Source organism: Pinus tabuliformis, chromosome 7 (genome assembly GCF_031772625.1).
Source record: "Pinus tabuliformis cultivar Carrire ecotype Pingquan chromosome 7, CPIR1, whole genome shotgun sequence".
Taxonomy (NCBI): domain Eukaryota; kingdom Viridiplantae; phylum Streptophyta; class Pinopsida; order Pinales; family Pinaceae; genus Pinus; species Pinus tabuliformis.
In genome coordinates this window covers 769,643,302-769,647,778 of record NC_142293.1, presented here as the reverse complement: position 1 = coordinate 769,647,778, position 4,477 = coordinate 769,643,302, and positions in this window count along the sequence as shown.

Below are 4,477 nucleotides of genomic sequence, written 5' to 3'. Positions count from 1 at the left end.
TTTTGACACTAAAATACTAGCATTGAAATATTTCAATGCAAAATACGAAGTTCCACAGAATGAAAGCCTAAAATATTCTTTTGCCCAATGAACCTTCTCCGTATTTCCGCTCATTCCACAAACAAAGCTTCTGCTCAATGAAATGGAGTTTTATATAGAATCACTTAAACAACATTAATATACATTATTTACAATTAAAATATTATCAATAATATAAGCATAAACAATGTTATTGTCCGCACAATGAAAACTTGAAAGTTTCTTCCACACAATGAACATTCTTTGCATTTCTGTGCATCCTATAAAGAATGGCTATGCTCAATTAAATGTGGTTTTGTACAAAAGTTTTTGTGCACTCCACACAACTTTTACTCAATTGATTAGTGATATGCATTATTTATAACTAAGATATTACCAATAATATTAGCAATAAAAAATGTTTAGTGAAAAGTGTGAAGACTAACACTTCCACGCAAAAGCCTAAAGATAAACATTATTTACACTTAAAATATTACCAATAATTTTGTATATGTCAATCACTTACTAAAATATAACAATAAAATCCTTTAACGTGAATGTATTTATCAATTAATAACAACTTCCAATGTTAATGGCTAACCAATTATGGGTAGCTACTTCTTGTGCACTTCCACGCAAGAACCTAAACAAAGAGATATTCATAAATACAAAGATAAGTGTTATAGGCAATTTTGTCACAGCTAGACAATAGGCCTAGAAACTAGTCAATAGGCTTTTGATTCAATTTCATTTTGATGCTCAAGTTTCTCATTTTTTAAATCCCTAATTTGTTTTAATAATTTTTTATTAAGGTGTTTTAAGTGCAAATTTTCTTATTCTTTTTCTGTTAGAACTTTTTAAGTGCAAAACTCTATTTCTTTCTTCTTTCTTAATGGTCAAAAGGTATTAACGAAAAATTCGAGAATCTCCTAAAAATGTGCAGTGAAACACTTTGATCGCCATGGCAATACAGATGGAGTGTTTTATGGGAAAAAACGTTGAGATCGAAGAACACAACTCTGATACCATTATAGTAAAAAATTATTGTAGTTGTTTGTACTTAAATTGTATTTGTACACAAAATATTGTAAACAATATACATATTGATCGATGATAGAATAAATTTGATTGATAGTTACAGTGAGGACCGAATATAAACACTAGACGTAGTGCCCTTTCATATGAAGAGATGTGTTTCTTTGATAAGGTACACCTTTACACATTTTAATTAATTATTGCTCATTATTATGTTTGTTACATAGTTAATTTTCCTTTTTTTTAGTACTAATTTAGCTTAATTTAGTTTTGTACTTTGGAATTGAATTCAATATTTTTTTAACTATTGTAATGTATTTATTCAGTATAACATCTTGTCTCCCATATTGTTGTAAAACACTAAGAGCTTTTAAAACTAAAAAATATAAATTAAAGATATATTCTAGGAATAAATCTAAAAAAATATTATTATTTAAGTCACAATAGCTATCTATATAATTAAATATGAATAAAATTGAGTTTTTTATTTCTGTATTTTCTTTTAACGAAATGATTAGGAATTTTTATATTAATATCAAGTTGCTTTCAAGGCTAGAACATTTTACAATTTCACCAAGATCTTCGACTATTGAGCTCAAACATGTCCAAAAATACTTTTTTCACTGCTACACTTCGTGCATACTGTGAATCTTAATTTATATCATCTCAAAACCTTATAGTAATGATGCAGGAGCATCTAGCTAACAGGGAAATGGTTTCTGAAAAGGACAGAGAACACAGTTCGCTAGATGGACAGTATATCTGTCTTTGTTTTTATTTTACTTTCTTTTTTTAAATTGACTAAGAATAATGTAATGACTTTTAATTAGGAGCAGTAGTAATTAGTTAGAATCGTTTGTTTCCCAAACAGTTATATTATTGTTATAAATGCATGTAAAACAAAATGTGCTAACTAGCTATGGAGAAGTCCCGTGTATGTAATAACTGATATAACCAACAACACAACTAACAGCAGTTACAAAACTGTTTGAAAACAGTGTTACAAAAGGGGTGAAACAAACCATTACAGGGGTTCGACTTGGTATGGAAAAAGAACAGAGAGATTAATATAAAAACAATTCTATGCACATATAATCCTATTGTGTCCTCAGTGATTGTATGATTTCACTAGTAAGTTATTATACAAATACTGTCGAATGTACTGCTACAGGTTCTGGACCCAGAGGAGAAGATAAACCAGTTGGGCGACAAGTAACAGCACGAGTCCATATAACCAGACAATAAAAGAAAAAACCTCGTAACAGGTATGTGGAAAATACAAACGCAAGTCTTAACTATTCATCATTAAATTCATAGGATTACATAATACAGTGGGCCAAAAATTCCATATGTGTTTACATACTGTCTGAAATAGAAGACTAGACTAAATCCATAGTCTTGAGACATTAACTCTAGCAACAAACAAGAAACCAACTTCCCATAGGACCCAGAATCACAACCCACATCGTGCCCAGCGACTAAAGAAGAGTTAAGTACAGATAGAGAGTAGCCTAAGGCCAGCAAACCAAGTTCAGCAAATAAAGTCAAAACACCCCTATAATCAAGCTACCAAACAACAGAGTAACTACCTGTGTTTGCTTAAACAGCCGAGAGCTCAAACACCGGAACCCTCAAACGGTCACACCTGCAAGGGAATAAACAGGAGTGGTTAGGCCAAGCAACAGCATCAACTAAGTTAAAGAGAACTTGAAAGGGACGAGTAAACGAAAGGAAATCGCACCATAACTATTCGGTGAACCATAACCTCCATTCGACCCCAAGAAGACCCCTGCTCATGAAGGAGCCAAGACATCAGGTACAGGTAGAGGAGGACTGCAAAAATTCTGGCATAAAACAAAAACTTACTGAACGAGTTTGCAGAGACCCCAATGGAGGACACCACCATCGGATTGCTGAAGACTTGGAAAGAGCTGAACCAGTATTGGAATAAATAGGAAGCATTACACAACTGTCGTATAGCTTAAACCCTCACGAGATGCAAACAACAACACACAGTGGCGGAAACTACTAACAGAGCAATTGTAACCACTCGCAGGATACAAATAGCACACACAGAGTCGGGAACCCTTGAAAGAAAAACAAAACCCCAAATCACGACAGTAACCGACATGCAAGCCGAGGAATAGTGCCATGGAAAACTTACCAAAGCATTCATAAAACGCCGAAAGAGTAGAGGCATACCAGGCCGGGAACCAATGACCGAAGTCAAAAGGGGAACCAGGAGCCACAACCAGCAAACCGTGCAGACAAGTCGCAGGAACCCACATCCAAAACAAACAAACCACCGAAGTTGTAGAGCTCGCAGAGCAAATGACCAGGCGAAACAACGAGAAAGAAATGAGCGCGAAGGAGTAAAAACCCTAAACCTGGGCGGATTCGTGGGATTCCGAAGAGGGATAGGTGTTTAACGGGTAAGCCACCAAGGTACAGACCTTCATAAAACAAAATCAATATGGCGCCGATTGCAAATCAACCAACAAAAATATCCAAAAATCCAAAACATTATTATATTCATTACAGTCGCATAACACCTCAGCACATCAACGGCGGGACCACGTGGGCTGGCCCCATCAAGTGGTATCAGAGCAGCATTTTAAGGAAACAGGGGAAGATGGAAGTACAAAGACAAGGACGAGGAAGAGGTGCACGCAGAGTAGCAGACGAGGGCTTGAGAGAACAGTTGAGAATCCTTACTGCTCGCTTGGAAGCAGTAGAGGCAGGTAGGCGAAGGGACCTCGAACTTGGGGATGATAGTGAAGACGAGGCAGCAACTGTTACAGATGGGTCAGAGGAAGAAGCCCCGGAGTTAAGACTGTTGAGATCAGTACTGTTAGCCAATAGCAAACCCAAACCTGAGATCCCTAACTATGATGGCAGTCTGTCCGCCGATGTTTTGCTGGATTGGGTGAGTGAGTTAGACAAGTATTTTGAAAATGAGGAAATCAGTGAGGAAAAAAGAGTTAGATTTGTTGCGACTAAGTTAAAAGGACACGCTGTCCTATGGTGGGATAGTGTCCAAGCGGACAGAAGACGAATGAACAAATTGCCAATAAGAAAGTGGCCAAGGATGGTGGCAAAGTTGAAGGGCAGGTTTTTGCATAAAGACTACCAGGTTGAACTCTATCGACGAGTACAGAATTTAAGGCAGAAAGGTATGATTGTAAAGGAGTACACCGAGGAATTTTATCGAGTAAATTTGCGTGCTGGTTATACGGATGATACTCCAGAAAAAACAGCAAGGTATGTAAATGGCTTGAGGTTGGAAATATTGGACGAGATCAGTATTCTCTCTCCCAGAAATATTGAAGAAGCCTTTCAGAGTGTTGTAAAGGCTGAAGAGAAAATTAACAGGAAACAGAACAATAGGAGAGGGAGAGGAAATGGCAGAGGATGAGGACAGTCC